Raw genomic sequence first — 17058 nt, forward strand, 5'->3', positions numbered from 1 at the left:
GGACTGGGGGATCAGTGGGACCTGGGTCCAATCCCAGTCCTATCACTTACTGACTTTGTAACCCATAAGCTTGTCCTCTCTGAGCATCCATTTCCTCATTTGTGAAATAAGGATATTAATGCATGTGGCACAGAATCTGTGTGAGGTGTGCTGGGATAAGGTACATAAAGCAGTTGTTACCTGGCATGTAGGAAGTGTTCAATAAATGCTAGTCCCTATTCATATTATAAGTAGTGAAGGAGCCACTTACTTTTAGCTGGAAGGAGGACAAGAGGTGGTAAGAACTCTAATAGGACAGAATATGTGAGCATGATTAGGGATAGGGGGGAAGTGTCCACATCCTGTAAATATTCATGTGGACACAAGCTTAACTCTGGGAAGTTTATGAAATTCAAACTCGGAATTGGAAGGATTGGTTGCTCTGGAATATATCATCAAAAGGGAAACTTTTAAGGTGGGTCTGAGGAACTATACCAATTCTGCCAACCTCTGGCTGTTGCCACCACCTCAGTCTTGGACAACAAAGACTGCTGTCCCCAGGAGGGTCCTTAGACCCCCCACTAGACCTGGGGAACCTTGAGAATCCTCAAACAGTGATGTGTGTTCAGAGTTTCAAAAGGCTTTACAAACTGTTAAGTGCTCTACACATATTTTGTATTACTTGTACATTCTGGGATTTTCAATACTTCTGGAAATCAAGAGGGTAAAACTCTGACAAGCAGAGTGTGGAATGAACCAGTAGAGTCCAGCCCACAGATTTCTTGAGTAGAACAGCATGTGAACATAACTGCGTGTAAATGTCTGTGTGTCCCCACACATGTGCCTGTGTGTCTGCTCGTGCGTGCGGCTGTGTGTGAGAGAGAGAGAGAGAGAATCTCTGAACGCTGTAGGTGTGGTCACCGTGCTACACAGTGACCAGCTGCCTGGAAGGAGAATAACATAGGAATGAAAACTCGGGCTGTGGCATCACTCTGTAACTGCCCAGCTGGGTGACCTTGGCCACTTTTAACAAAAGTGCCCATCTCTGCCTTCATGGAGCTGGAAGTCTGTGGACAGGTCTCTGAGGGGATGAGAGTCAGTGTAGAATTTACCCTTCACACTGGGCGAGTGCCCAGGATGTATGAGTGCCCTTCTGCCGGGGTTCATGGAGTTTATCAGTTTAGGGAAAGTTATTTTGACCTGTTGGATTAAAGGAACTTCCTGAGGTATCTTGGATTCCACAGGGCCACACCCCCAAGGTCTCAGGCCACACCCCCAAGGTCTCAGGCCACTCCCCCAAGGTCCCAGGCCACTCCCCCAAGGTCCCAGGCCCGTCGGTGGATGGAGAGCCCACATGGGGGAACACACCCTCTAGCCCTGCCAGAAAGGCTAATTCCAGAGGTGTCCCACACCTCGGCCATCCTTCTGAGCCCCCTTCCTCCACCTGGTTTTGGGGCTGGCAAATCTTAAATTCAGAACTGAGAACTGTGTTCTCCTATAAGGCTTGGAACAAGGATTTTTCCTTTAACTTGGAAATTACATATAGCCAACATGGCTTTTGTTCTCCAGACAGCTACCGACCTTGCACACATGGGTGCTGCTTCAGCCTGATGCTGTCGTGGGTGCCACTGGTCAGAGGTGCCCCTTTCGGGGGTATTCAGACACAGGGAAGACCGCATAGTCCTATTTTGTGGGGTTTTTCAAATTGTATGTTGTCTGGCCCATTAGTGGGTCATGCAATTAATTTGGTGGTTCAAGACTGTCATGTATTAAAGTGAAACAGAGTAACCCAGTAACCCATAGAGTGAGTGAAGATATGTACTTTATATATATTCAACAAAGCTCTTGTATCCAAAATAGTTATAGCGGGAAAAAAGAAGAAACTCCCACAAATCAGTAAGGAAGAGGCAATAGAACAAAGGTAGAAGACTCAAACAGAGATATCCAAATAGCCAATAAGCATGTGAACTCATGATCGGTTCTCAGAGAATTGCAAATGAGGCCCACAGTGACCAACTACAGTAAATGCACAAGAATGACTAAAATGAGGAAGATACATAATACCAAGTGTTGCAAAGATGTGAAGCAACTAGAACTCTACATGGCTGGTTGACGTGTAATTTAGTGTAGTGACTTTGGAAAAGAGGCAGTATCAAAGCTGAACGTCTCCATACCAGTGCTTCCATTCCTGGGTACACAGCCACGGGGCATGCACACTCATGTCCACCACAAAACGTGGCCAGTGGAATGGATAAACTGTGGAGTATCCACACAATGGAATATTGTACAGAGCAGCATCCATGACCCTCCCACACATAATGTGGAAAGAAAAAGGCAGGCATTACGAACCTTTTCTGCATCTCTATAAAGTACAAAAACAGACAAAACCAGTCTGGGCTATTGGAACTCAGGACAGTGGTTACCCTTGGGGGAGGAGTTGGTAAAGGGGAAAAGGCAAGAGGGGGTTTTCAAGGTCCTGCTAATGCTCCGTCTCTTGATCTGAGGGCTGGCTACGTGGGTGTTTTTGATTGTGAGTATTTATCTGGCTCGTCATTTATGACGGGTACACACTGCTCTCTTACATCATGCTTCAATAAAAATTTATAAAATGAATTTACAAGTCACAATTTATAAATGAACATAAAAGAATAGAAAATACCAGGTAGTAAAGGTAAGCATAAGTAAAACTTAAGTTCCATGTGTGTACTGTATGTGTGTCTACATTGGGTTGTGATGTCCATTGTATTTCTTACTGTGAGTCACAGCCCAAAATCTTGAGAGCCACTGGTTTAAGAGGAATCTGAGGCCCAGGCAAGAGGGGAATTAAGAGCAGAGCTAGGAGGAGAGCAGAGCTGAGAAGATGCTAGGTCTCCTGCTGATTCTGTGCCTCTCATTTCCCTGCCAGTTGGTGGAATGGCGCATTCCGTTGAGTAGGCTCCGTCTGGCACCTTCATCTCTGGGAGGCAGTCCTGTGCTTTCTGTCCAAGGGGAGCGATTGTTTTTCCGCCCGCAGACGGGCAGAGTCTGAGGCCCAGCCACCTCTACAGGGGCCTGGCTCCAGCTCCCCGAACTCCCTCCCGCCTCCTTCCTGCCTCTTCTGCCTGATCTGCTTCCCTCAGAGCTCCGGAAACATCACTGCGTCCATCGTGGTTTCGTTTGTGTGATGTGACTGTGGTGGCAAAGCTCTTTTATGGTTGTACAAGTTGGAAAACTGTGAAGAAAACACACTGGGAGAAGGGGGTCCAACAAAGCGTGCTTCGGCCCTGGCTTTGTGCTTTTCTTTGGTTACGAAGCGGTGAGTCCATTCACCAGACCTCTCCCGAAGGGCCGGGGGTTCCCAGCCTCCGAGGGTGTCTGATTGGCAGGGTGCAGCCCGGTCCTGGCCAGGCAGAGCTTCATAGAGGAGGGAGATGTTTTGTGGATTTTAAGAGGCCCAGTATGAACCTCACACAGGGAGATGGGTGTGGCTTAGGATAGGATGGCCCAGATCCTCTCCAGGAGGGGCATCTGGCCCAGCCTCAGGGATGGGGAGCCAGGGGGGCCTCAAGAGCTTTCAGAGTAGCCCAGATCTCTGAGCTGCGGATGAGAGAAAGGGCAACTGCACAGGCCAGATTGCTGAGGAGAGGCCAGCAGCTGAGAACCTCACTTGAAAGGAGCGGTGTTGTGCTCTCGAAACTGCCTGCACTTCTGTGGAGTTGAAATTGAGGATATGTGTGCGGAATGTGGGAGAGGATCCAGAAGAGGTGGATAGGGACCAGGTGGTGAAGAGCCTCTGTGCCATGACAAGATGTGTCCGGAGTGAAAAGGAAGCCATTCATGAGACTCGTGCTGGCAAGAAAGGCCTGCAGCCTTGCAGACAGAGGAAGAGGTGCGGGCAGATGCAGCTCTGAATGCCCGTGCATCCCACAACTGCGTTCTGCAGCACTCACTTGTGCCGTCCTCAGAGAAAACCTTCAGAGACCTATTCTGATCTAGGGCTGGCTGAAGGTGGGAAGTGGAGAGATGAGTAAGAAAGAGTTCCCAGCCTCGCAGATTCTGCCAGTGGACTGATGGGTCAAAACCAAACATAAATTTGACATAGTAGTTGCTATTCCATGGCAAAGTGTCCCAAACTGTGTTCCAGGATATATCAGTCCTACAAAATGTTGTTTAGAAAGAAAAGGAGGAGGGTTTCCTTTTGAGTGATCTGAGAAGGGCTGTAAACTGAGTTGCTCCTGGTAGATCTCACTGCCACTAGCCTACTCAAGGTTCTGAGAAGTCCTGCAGTGAGTAATGTTGCTCAAAATTTTTTGTCCAGGGGCGCCTGGGTGGCTCAGTTGGTTAAGCGACTGCCTTCGGCTCAGGTCATGATCCTGGAGTCCCGGGATCGAGTCCCGCATCGGGCTCCCTGCTCGGCAGGGAGTCTGCTTCTCCCTCTGACCCTCCCCCCCTCATGCTCTCTGTCTCTCATTCTCTCTCTCTCTCAAATAAATAAATAAAATCTTTAAAAAATAAAAAAAAATTAAAAAAAAATTTTTTTTGTCCAGAACCCCTTTTGCATGTGTCTTCCAACCCTTCTGTTTTTCAGAACTTATTTTTGGAAATTCTATCCAAGAGAATGACTTGAAGGCTGGTTGGGAGCTCTGAAGAAGGACAAAAGGGCTCTCTGCATGAGAGGGGACAGGGAGAGTTTTTCAGAGGGGGAGATTTTGTGTGCATTATATAAGGCCCCATCTGAGCCAGCACAGGGGTTCAGACCCCCAGCAAGTACTCGGTAAATAACTAATAAATGAAGAAATGGCTACTGTGTTTGCTAATGGGAAGAATCCAGAGTTCTCAGCAGGGGCTGGAGACGGGGGACACAAGTGTGCCTTGGCAGTTAGATGGAGGGTCTCTTTCCTCTTCCCTGTCCCTCTCTCTTGACTGTTTTGGAAAAGATATCAGGAGGCAGCAAAGGCAAAGGAGTTTCAGGTCCCATACTCTAGAGCCAGCCTGCCTGGGTTTGAATCCCAGCTTCATCACGTCCCAGCCAGTTCCTTAATTCTTCTGAGTTTCAGCCCTTCCCCTGTAAGATGGACCCAAAAATAGTGCCCAGGAGTAAGTGTTAATAGAGTCATGGTCCTGGGACAGCCTGACAGGTGGTAAGCATCACCTAAGTGCTAGCAGCTCTGGGCTGCCGACTGCTTCCCGCTGGTGCCTCCCACGGCCTCTGGCTGAGTTCCCTCTCCACTTTCCAGCACACTGCAGATCCTCGCATTCCTGAACGAGATATTCTGCACATTTCTCCCCTCCCGCCACCCCATGGGCATTGGGAAGGGCCAGGATGACGTTTCTTCATTTTCCATAGTCAGGGCTGTTTGAGGTAAGCCTCAGGTTCCATTCCCAGTTATTAGTGCTTAACCGCTCTGGCTGGGTAAATATTTCTGAAGAAGTCCAGCACATCTATTATTAATTTACTGCAAGCGGTTGCTGTACATTCCAGAATCACTTCTGCCCACAGATGTTTTTGTAGGCTGTGTACAGTTCTCTTGGCCTTAATGCCTTTCAGGGGGTGTGGTGACAGTAGGTCTCTCCTGCCTTGGTCTCCCTGGGGAAGGGTGGACAGTCATGTGGACTGTGGGCACGGGGTGTATGTTGGAACCTGTGTAATTCTGGTAATGGACCTAGGGGAATCTTTTCTTTATAGCCCCCTACTTTCAGTTTCACACCTGGTTTAGTGGCCAGAAACCAGGTTGTCATCCTTGAGAGCGCCCTCTCTGCCATGGCCCCATGTCCAATTGTCACCGGCTTCTAGTGACACCATCTCCCAGACTTCACAAATCCAACCCTTTCTCTCTTGTATCACTGTACATCAGCTAGGCCCAGCAGCCGCCTCCTCCCATCCCCCAAATCCCTGCCGCCACCCCTCCCCCCAGCTTCTCTGATCGTGAAACTAAATCAGGACCCCTGCTTTGCATTACCATGAAGTCTGCTGCTTTTTAAATCACCTTTCAGTCTTTTTATTACGGATCTCTGTCCAGCTTTTCTGCAGCACTATAAGTCCATGAGGATAGGGACCAGGTTCATCTTGGTAATGATGCTCGACAACTAGAAACCTCCTCCCAGTTAGTGACAGACAAGACTATGCTTTCCTTTCTCCTCCCTCCCTTCCTCCCTCCCTTTTCCTTCCCTTTTTTTTTTTTAAAGATTTTATTTATTTATTTATTTATTTATTTGAGAGAGAGAGAGAGAGAGACAGTGAGAGAGGGAACACAAGCAGGGGGAATGGGAGAGGGAGAAGCAGGCTTCCCGCTGAGCAGGGAGCCCGATGTGGGGCTCAATCCCAGGACCCTGGGATCATGACCTGAGCTGAAGGCAGACGCTTAACGACTGAGCCACCAGGTCCCCCTCCTTTCTTTTTCTTAACTACAGTTGAAAAGGGGTTAATGATCACCTCATCAAATTTCCCAGAGGAATCTCAAGGCCACTGTGGGAAGAAAGGAGACAAGATAGGCAGGACCCTGAACTCTCCACCTATCACCAACCCAGAAGCTACCCATAAAGGGTAGATAAACTCCCATACACATTAGAATTTTATTTTTGATTTTTCTATAGGGAAAGTAAAAAGTAGTTCTTCTCTAGGACTGACTCTGTAGCTGTACTTCCTAAGTTTAAATCCCACATCCATCCTTAATGCTCTGGGACCATGGACAAGTTCTGGAAGCTCTCCATGGTCAGTTTGATCATCTGCAAAATGGGGTAATGGTCGTGTCTACCTCAGATTTGTTGTGGGATTAACAAGTAAAGCACTTAGAATAATGCCCAACACATGGTAACATATTTAATTAGTTATTGTGGTTATGGTTGTGATCATCTCCATTCATGAAACCGTGTATTAGCGTTCTGCACTTCCATTTGGCTGGAGCATGTCCAGATCTCTCAGTGGTTAGGATTTATATACACTTAGCTTTCACTGGCTGACACATATAAGACAGAAAGCTGCCGTGGATTCAATAATGTCTGAACTCAATGTGTATTTGTCATAACAGCCCCTACATATGTTGTACAAGACATTGAATCAGTTATAGACAATGTGTGGTGAGCCTGGATGTTCCAGTAAAAAATATCCCCCAATTAGAAAACTCTGATCTGGATTATTGCTGTTTCCTCCAGCGTAGCTCATGCTCGTGGTAGGCACTAAGTTAATATTTGAATAAACAAGTAACTGGATGGATGGACCAATGGACGGATGGATGGGTGGATAGTTGGATGGATGGATGGATGGATAAATGGTTGAATGAATGGGTAGATGAGGCTGTTTCACATTGGCCTCTTGATTTACTTTGAACATTGTAAGTGTATATGTGTGTTAATGTTTATGTGTGTGTCTATAAACATTTGCAGAGAAAGTCCCGGCTATTTCTGTCCCAGGGAAGATGATAGTCAGAGTTACCTAGTTTGCATATTCCCCTATTTTTTAGTTTGCAAGATCATTTTTCACTGGAGTCCTTTCAGCTGTCCAGCACTGACAAAAGATAAGCTCTCCCTCTGCCTCTTCCATGCCTTTTTCCTCCAACAATGAGGGCTCTATGCTGGGAAGCTTGCCTATGGATACTCCTTTCCCAAGGCCCCATAGCCTTGTCTGGCTCCTATCAAGAATATTGACGGGGGAGGGGGACACAGACAGTTGAATTCAGGGAGCAGTGCCCATGGCCTGGTGCCAGCTCAACAAATCAGGCTGGGGTAGATAACTCAGTGTCTCTTCTGGGATGTAGGCAGCCTGGCCATCTGACCCGGTTATTCAGCTATCTGCAGCCAGCACCCTGCAAGTCATCAAGCTCTAGTTTCCCAGAGTCTTTTGCTCAAGGCCCAGGAGAGGGTGCAAAGCTGGAGCCAATGGTGAGAGATGGCAGAAGGACAGGTAGCCGGTCTAAGGGTGTGAAGACTTTTACCCAGTAGGTGTAAGCAGTTGCTGTGGCTCCTGCATCTTAGGGCTTCGGTTCACTAATAAGATTAAAATGCCAATAGCCTGCCTCTACACACACTTACTTAGGGACACGTTGGCTTGAACTGCTTAATGAGTGTTAGTCAGGAATCTAAGAAAGGCCTGGGCAGGCAGGCACCTGGCCAATTCCTTGTTGATGAGAATGCTAAATGTGTCACCCTTTGAAAGCCCTCAGTTGCTCAGAGAGCAAACCCAGGGTTGAGATTTCCTGGGACCCCTTACATTCCCACTGTTTCCAGATGTTTATAAATCAGTAAGCTGATGTGGGTAAAGAAGGGTTAATGAGGACATTTTGATAATGACAAGACAACAATTACGATGATTATCACAATAATAAATAGTGGTTATCAAACCTGGCTGCCCACCAGAAACACCCAAGAGTTTGTTTGTTTGTTGTTTTGAAAATATAGACTCTGGGCCCTCTCCCTGGTGATTTTATTTCCCCAGACCTGGGGCCCAGGAATCTATATGCTTAATAAGTACGCTGGAGGATTCTGATATTCCTGGCTGAACCCTGACTTTGGGAAATGCTACTCTGTAGGATGAGGGCACGTTGGACCCACATCAGTATCTGACTGTCACTTCCTAATCTGTGTGGCCTTGTGCCTGTTGCTTAGTCACTCATAATTCTCCAAAAGGGACTATGTAAAATGGCGCAGTCACTATGGAAAGCAATGTGATGATTCCTCAAAAAATTTAAAATCGAATTACCATATGATAATGCAATTCCACTTCTGGGTATATACCCCCCAAAATTGAAAGCAGGGACTTGAAGAGTTATTTGTATGCACATGTTCATAGCAGCATTACTCACAATAGCCAAGAGGTAAAAGCAACCCAAGTGTCCATCAATGGATGAATAAATAAACAAGGTGGTGTTTACATATGATGGAGTATTAGCCTTAAAAAAGGAAGGAAATTCTGACACATGCCACAATGTGGATGAACCTTGGGGACATTATGCTAAGTTAAATAAGCCAGTCACAAAAGAACACATACTGTATGATACACTTATAAGGTACCTAGAATAATCTAATCATAGAGATGGAAAGTAGAATGGGATAGAGCAAAAACAATTCTAAGAGGGAAGTTCATAGCAATAAATGCCTATGTTAAGAAGCAAGAAAGATCCCAAATAAGGAGCCTACCTTCACACTTAAGGAGCTAGAAAAAGAAAAACAAACTGAGCCTAAAGTTAGTGAAGAAAGGAAATAATAAAGATCAGAGTAGAAATCAATGAAATAGATAACACAAAAGCAAGAAAAAAGATTAGCTGAACTACAAGTTGGTTAATTGAAAAGATAAACAAAATTGGCAAACCCTTAGCTAGACTAACCAAGGAAAAAAGAAAAAGGACCCAAATCATAAAAATTATCAATGAAAAAGGAGACATTATAACTACTACCACAGAAATTCAGAGGATCTTAAGAGGCTGCTGTGAGCAACTATATGCCAACAAACTGGACAATCTAGAAGAAATGGAAAAATTCTTAGAAACATACAACTTACCAAGACTGAATCAGGTAGAAATAGAAAATTTGAAAAGACCAATCATAAGTAAGGAGATTGATCAGTAATCAGAAATCTCCCAACAACAACAACAACAACAAAAAGCCCAGAACCAGATGGCTTCACTGGTGAATTTTACCAGAAGTTTTAAAGAAGAGTTAACACCAGTCCTTCTCAAACTCTTCCAAAAAGTCAGAGGAGGGAACACTCCGAAACTTATCAAGACCAGCATTATCCTGATACCAAAACCAGAAAAGGACATTCTTGGAAAAGAAAACTACAGGCCAATATCCCCAATAAATATATAACATCCTCAATAAAAAAAAACAAACAAATCCAGAAGCACATTAAAAGGATTATATACCATGATGAAGGGGGATTTATCCCAGGGATGCAAGGACGGTTCAACATACATAAATCAATTAATGTGATACATCACATAATAGAATGAAAGAATCATGATCATCTCAACAGATGCAGAGAAAGCATTTGACGAAATACGATATTCATTCATGATTTAAACTCTTAACAAACTAGGCATAGAAGGAACATATCTCAACATAATAAAGACCATATATGGCAAGCCCACAGATAACATTATACTTAATGGTGAAAGATTGGAAGATTTTCCTCTACGGTAAGGAACAAGACAAGGGTGCCCAATTTTACCACTCTTATTCAATATGGTACTTAAAGGCCTAGCTAAAGCAATCAGGCAAGAAAAAGAAATAAAAATATCAGAACTGCAAAGGAAGAAATACAATTGTTTCTATTTGCAGATGATTTGATTTTATATAGAGAAACTCCTTTATGAAGACTCTACCAACCACCAAACAAAACAGCCTGTGAGATCTAATCAATGAATTCAGTGAAGTTTCAGGATACAAAATTAACATACAAAAATCAGTAGTGTTTCTATATACTAACGACAAATTTTCTGTAAGAAACTTAAAGCAATCAATCCCATTGACAATAGCATCAAAAACAATAAAATACTTAGGAATACATTTAACTTAAAGAGGTAAAAGATCTGTACTCTGAAAACTACAAGACACTGATGAAAGAAATCAAAGACACAAACAAATGGAAAGGTATCCTGTGCTCATGGATAGGAAGATTGATATTGTTAAAATGTTCAAACTACCCAAAGCCATCTACAGATTCAGTGCAATCCCCGTATCATAATTCCAATGGTATTTTTTACAGAAGTAGAAAAAGCACCCCTAAAAATTTATATGGAACCACAAAAGATCCTGAATAGCCAAATAAATCCTGAGAAAGAACAAAGCAGCTGGCATCACAGTTCCTGACTTCAAGATATACTACAAAGTTATAGTATCAAAATGGTATGTTATTGGCATAAAAACAGACAAAAAGACCAATGGAACAGAGTTGAGAGCCCAGAAATAAATCCAAACATATATGAACAACTAATATTTTACAAGGGAGCCATGAACACTCAATAGAGAAAAGACTGGTCTCTTCACTGGTGCTGGGATAATAGGATATTCACATGTAATAGAATGAACCTGGACCCATCCCTTACACCACTCACAAAGAGTAACTTGAAATGGATTAAAGACCTAAATGTATGACCTGAAACTATGAAACTCCTCGAAGAAAACATAGGGGAAAAGCTCTTTGACATGGGTCTTGGTAATGCCTTTTTGGATATGACCCCTAAAACACACACGATGAAATAAAAAATAAACAAGTAGCACTACAACAAATTAAAAGGCTTCTGCATAGCTAGAGAAACCATCAACAAAGACAATCTACAGAATGGGAAAAGATAGTCGCAAGCTGTATATTCTGATAAGGGGCTAGTATCCAAAATATATAAAGAAATTATATAATTCAGTAGCAGAAAAACCGCAAATAACCCATTTGCAAAATGGGCAAAGGACCTTAACAGACATTTCTCCAAAGAAGATATATGAAAGGCCAACAGGTACATGAAAAGATGCTCAACATCACTAGTCATCGGGGGGATGCAGATTAAAATCACAATGCAATATCACCTCACACCTAGAATGGCCACCATCAAAAAGACTAGCATTTAACAAATGCTGGCATATGTTTGTGTGGGATGTATACATACATTATGTTAGTGTATACATATGTATATATATATATATATGTATGTGTACACACACACACACAAACACACATATGCACACACAATGGAGTATTATTCAGCCAAAAAAAAAACACAAGGAAATCCTGTCATTTGTGACAATATGGATGGACTTTGAAGCCATTGTGATAAATAAGTCAAAGACAAAGACAAATACTGTATGATCTTACTTATAGGTGGAATCTAAAAAACAAACAAACAGACCAAAAAATCCCAAACCAGAAAAACAACCAAACTCAGAAAAAGAGACCAGCCAGATTTTGGTTACCAGAGGTGGAGGGTGAGGGCAATGAGAATTGGAGTAAAGTGGTCAAAAGGTGTGGACTTCCAGTTATAAAAATAAGCACTAAGGGGACGCCTGGGTGGCTCAGTAGGTTGAGCATCTGACTCTTGGTTTTGGTTCAAGTCATGATCTCATGGGTTGTGAGATCAAGCCCCATGATGGGCTTCACATCTGGCAGGGAGTCTGCTTGAAGATTCTCTCCCTCTGCCCCTGCCCCCTCTCATGCATGTTCCCTCTTTCTGTCTCTCTCTTTCTCAAATAAATAAATCTTTTTTAAAAAAAAATAAGCCCTAAGGATGAAATGAATAATGTGATGACTAGAGCTAACACTGTTCTGTGATACCTAGGGAAGTTGTTAAGAGGATAGGTCCTGGGTCACCTGGGTGGCTCAGTTGATTAAGTGTACGTTTTCAGCTAGGGTCATGATCTTAGGATCCTAGGATCCAGCCTGGTGTCGGGCTCACTGCTCAGCGGGGAGTCTGCTTCTCCTCTGCCCCTCCCCCCTGTTCATGCTGTCTCTCAGATGAATAAATAAAATCTTTAAAAAAATAAAGTAATAAAAAAAGGAGAGTAGGTCCTGAGAGTTCTCATCACAAGTAGAATTTTTTTCCCATTTTTCTTTTCTTTTTTCATTTTATCATATCTATATGAGAAGATGGATGTTAGCTGAACCTACTGTGGTAATCATGTCACAATATGAATAAATCAAACCATCATGCTATACTCCTTAAACTTTTACAGTGACATATATCAATTATTTCTTGATAAAACTGAAAAAAATTAACAAAAATTGCACTTATATGCAGATCCAAGCTAAGCATTTTACACAAATTTTCTCTATTTTCCCCTAAAAAGCCCTGTGAAGTGTATATTATTATCATCACTGTTTTACAAATAAGGGAAACTGAGTCCAGGTGACTCATGTGTCCAAGGCAACATGGCTGATGTTGATCTAGAATTGGAACCTGAGGTCTATCTGGCCCCAGATGATGTATTTTTGGCTCCAGCAGATTTACTATGTAGGAGGTAAATCAGGGATGATTATTCATTTTCAGAAACAAAGTCGTTTACTTGCTTTACAGAAGTCCTTTGAAAAGCAACCCTCAAATAGTGCATTTAACATAAAACCCTGATTATAAAGATTCATCTGGGGAGAGAATTGTCTAGAATAATCTTTCCCATCTGTGTGGCTATAAAACCATATCAGAACACTGTCACAGGTATTATGTTAAATATCAACTTGACTTAGACAAAAGCTTATCACTCTTTTCTCTATAGCAATACCATCTATTTGGTATTTATTGGTGGTTAAACAAACAGGCTTTGGTACTAAGTTTGAATCCCAGTTTACTGCTTACTAGCTGTGTGAGCTAGGACAGGCTCCTTAGCCTCTCTGAGTCTCCATTTCTTCATTTGTGCAATAGGCATAATAATTAAGGATTTATATATAATGAATTGTTAAGCTCTTGTCCCTGAATGTCACACAAGTGAGGAATGTCATTTGTAATTTACTATGTTCACCCAACTACCTTCTAAGGCTAATTTGGCTTTCTGTATAGAAAATCCTGGTCAGATTAATGTGGACAGGTGTTTTTTGTTTTTTTGGGTTTTTTTTCAATTATCAATTAATATATTGACTTTCTGCTTTGTATTTCAGTCTCATGTGAACTTTCCAAGTATCTTCAGGCACTGTTTGCACTAGAACACTGATGAATTTGAGTTTCTGGAAAAGCCAAGCTATTATCTTAACCCCAAGGTGGAGAAAAATCCCCATATTCTGCTTCTGTGCCTCAGTTTCATCACCTGGCTCACAAGGTCCTGGTGGTCTGGGCAAGCACCTTAGAATGCCCAGATAGGAACATGTGAGCCATGTGAGGTCAGCTGGAAAGTTGGAATGCTGCACCCTCTTGCAGACACTGGGAATCCTCAAGGACAAGGGCAGTTGGATATTGAGATCTGGAGTTTAAGAAAGAGGTTGGGCTAAAGAATCAGACTCAGGCTGCAGGCCCAAGAGTAGAAGTAATCATCCAGGAGAGAGTATGGCATGAGAAGAAAAGACCAGGTTGAGTTTATTACAGTGATTCAGGGAAAGTGAAGACCCAAGCCAGTCCATGGTAGTGGGAACAGAAGGGAAGTTGTGAAGGTGTAGTCAGTACAGTGTGCTTTCTGCTAGTTTGAGGGTTGGAGAAAAAAGATCAAGATAACAGCCCCTTCCCTGGCCCATCCCTGGCTAAGCAGGTTGCTCCTCATTTATTCTCCCTCTGAGTTTCTCTATGGCAAACCCCACAGTGTATTGTAATTGTCTGTGTGTATGTTCTACATCTCCCACATTTCCATCATCCAAGGGCTTATTGACTTCCTTCCAGGTCCTAAATCAAACAGTGCCCCCCCTCCCTTCTCTGTCTCCCTCATTCTGATTCATTTCTCTGCATAGCACTACCCAACAATAGGTAGGTGGTGATTTGTTTATTGCAGGTCTCCGCTGGCTAGCATTGCAATTGGAGGGAGTAGGGACTTGGCCTGCTTTGTTCATGACTGTGCTCCTAGCGCCTAGAAGAATACTCAAGGTGCTCAGCAAATATCTGTTAAGTCTCCCCTCCCTGACTCTTACCATCCCCAGGCTGAACATCCCCCATTCCCATGGTGTGGTTTCCTAACCATCTCGGCCACGGCCTGGAGACCCTCACCCCACACAGCAGTCCAAAGGCTGTCTGCATTGTTCTGTTCTGAATCATTGGACCATGATGTCTCCTGATGAAGACATTCTGAAGCACAGTTTCAGTTGTATAATTTGTGGAGTACAGTGTGAAATAAAAAATGTGGATCCCTGTTCAAAAGTTATTAAGAATTTGAAGATAGCCAGAGCATAACATTTAACCAAGCTTGAGCCCTTCTGAGGGCAGGACCCTGTGTGATGACACAGATCACACCTCCATACAGTGAGGAGCAGATCTTAGCAGGTTGCAAATACCAGGCTCAGAGTTTCTATTTTGTCATGTAGAAAAAGGAACTACAGAAGGATTTTGAACAGAGGTGACACTTAAAGTTTACCTCATTTTTTTCCTGATTGTAAACTTACACTCACTGTGAAAATTTGCACAAGCAAAAAAGGTATAGAGCCCTATTAATCTCTTTTTGTTCTCCTATCTCCCACCCTACAGGCACCAAATCCAAAAAGAACCAGTGAACATTTGGTTAATTTCCTTATCTATTTTTTTTCTGATGTAACATAGTGAAGATCATACTTCAGCTGTAATTTTGTCCTGCTTTATTCACATGACATTGTAAGAGGCAGGAACAGGGGGTACTTCTTAAATGGATGCTTAGGGAGATTGGCCTGAAGCCAGTTTACAGAGTGGACTAGGGGCACGGGGTTGGCAGCAAGGATTGAGATAGAGGTAGAGTTGGGGTCCTGGAAGAGAAAACCAGGAAGGCCCTGGAATAAGGGTTTAAGGGTAAGAGTAGAAAAGGGACAGTTTGAGAGCTGAAGCCACCCTGATGGAAGGTGACCACAATCTCTACTCCTCTTGAATTCCCTTGATTAGGGCGAGACGTGAAGGTCTGGCCATGCCTTTTATAGATTCTGCAGGTGACAGCCAGCATTGGGTCATTTCTCAAACACAACTCTTTGGCTTCTCCCCTCTAAGGCAGACCTGCCCTTCCTCCCTCCCCCAGGGCTCCTACTCCCTAAGCTGGGCCCCAGGACAACCTTGGGCAATAGCAAATGGAAATCCATGGAGAGAGCAGTTACAGCGGGGTGAGGTTTCCTAATATCGGTGGCAGATGCCTTGGGGTTCAGATTTGCCCATTTGTTGATAATCTGCAGTGCCTGCGCCTGCAAAGGGGAGAGTTAACATTGTCGTTGGATCCTTAATTGTGCATTTCATGAATTTTCATGTTTCCGCTCCCAAGCTTAATGTTGCTTTCTCGGTGAGTTTTTTTGTACTTGAGCATAAGAGCCTTGTAATTACAGAGTGTTGCGGATTGCAGAAGGTGATTAAAGTGGATTTCATGAAATCTGAATTCCCCCCTCCCCCACCCACACTCACACCGCCAGTCCCATAGGTGGGGGAGTAACTCAGACAGAATCCCACGAAGTTCAGATAATCAGGGTATGACGGGCATGAATTTTCTTCTCCAAGCTTTGCCTGCCTGGGTCTTGGATCAGCTCCAAGACAGCCCTCTCTCTTCTCTTCCTCCTCCCTCCTCCTCCCTGTCCTGAAAGACATCCAGTTATCTCCCTGACCCCCAGCCAACTCTGCCCCCCTCCCCAGGCTGGCTGCTTTCTCACTCACAGCAACAATAAAACAAAGTAAATGTTCATCTTCCCTTTTGCACAGCCATTAAATGCGTTTCATTTGCTTTCGCAGTCAGCGGACACTCCCCTCCGAAAGGGTCATTCACTCTGAATAGAGGCTTGAAAATTGCTAAGACCAGCGAGGGTTTAAGAATTCCCTCTTGAGTGTCTCTTCTTCCTTAGGGCAAGTTGGTGCTTGATGGAAGTGAGATCTGACCTCTACCTTCCTCTGAATCAGGGAGGGCCATGTGGTGCTCAGAGGACAGAGAAAGAGTAAGTGACCTGGGAGTGCGGAGTGGAGAGAGGGGGAGGAGTGGCCAGCAAGTTTGCGGGGGAATCAGGGGCCCTGCCTGGAAGGAAGAGGAAAGCAGAGAGGAGGGGAGTCCAGCCTGACGAAACCAAAAGATGATGCTGTAGGAATGACCCTCCTTGACCAACAAGGAAACCAAGTCAGCTTACCTGAGTGTGTGTGTGTGTGTGTGTGTGCGTGCGCGCGTAATATTAGTGCTGGAAGGAACTTGGGAAGTCATCTGAGCTAGTTCTTCCATTTAAAAGAATCTCTGCTTCACTGCAGCTGGTCTGACCGAGCAGTGCCCAGGCAGTCCCTTTGTGTGAGTTAGGAAATGGGGCACTTCCTGTCCGCAAGGGAACACAGGAGTCCAGCCCTGAATCACCCCCCTCAGCTGTATGTCTTTGGGCAGTGAACAACCTGCCTGACGATATGCAGTATCCCTAGAACAGAGACTGAAAGCAGGCTTCTTTTTCTCAATTCACAGCACTCCCTGTGCGCCACCCCCCTCACCATACTCTCCACCATACCAAAATCCCCACCATACTGAACTCTACCTGAGTCTCTAAGAATTTCCTTGTATCTGAGCTCAACCACCCAT

At 44.1% G+C, this 17058-nt stretch overlaps 1 protein-coding gene across 11 annotated transcripts in view; it reads left to right on the forward strand.

The window, feature by feature from the left end:
* TENM4 (teneurin transmembrane protein 4) overlaps positions 1 to 17058 on the forward strand; it is a 719612-nt gene that overhangs the window by 286601 nt on the left and 415953 nt on the right. The window lies entirely within an intron of this gene.

Source organism: Mirounga angustirostris, unplaced genomic scaffold (assembly GCF_029215605.1).
Source record: "Mirounga angustirostris isolate CCGP_5_RB_7025 unplaced genomic scaffold, mMirAng1.0.hap1 SCAF_13, whole genome shotgun sequence".
Lineage (NCBI taxonomy): Eukaryota > Metazoa > Chordata > Mammalia > Carnivora > Phocidae > Mirounga > Mirounga angustirostris.